Source organism: Bison bison, unplaced genomic scaffold (assembly GCF_000754665.1).
Source record: "Bison bison bison isolate TAMUID 2011002044 unplaced genomic scaffold, Bison_UMD1.0 scf7180017864304, whole genome shotgun sequence".
Taxonomy (NCBI): Eukaryota; Metazoa; Chordata; class Mammalia; order Artiodactyla; family Bovidae; genus Bison; species Bison bison.
In genome coordinates this window covers 13,994,543-13,994,818 of record NW_011494876.1, presented here as the reverse complement: position 1 = coordinate 13,994,818, position 276 = coordinate 13,994,543, and positions in this window count along the sequence as shown.

The following is a 276-nucleotide window of genomic DNA, read 5'->3' as shown; positions in this document are numbered from 1 at the left end:
CCCATGGACTGCAGCCTACCAGGCTCCTCTGTCCATGGGATTTTCCAGGCAAGAGTACTGGAGTGGGGTGCCATTACTTCATGGCAAATAGATGGGGGAACAGTGGAAACTGTAGGAGATTTTATTTTTTTGAGCTCCAAAATTACTGCAGATGGTGGCTGCAGCCATGAAATGACAAGATGCTTGCTCCTTTGAAGAAAAGCTATGACCAACCTAGACAGCATATTAAAAAGCAGAGACATTACTTTGCCAACAAAGGTCCGTCTAGTCAAGGTT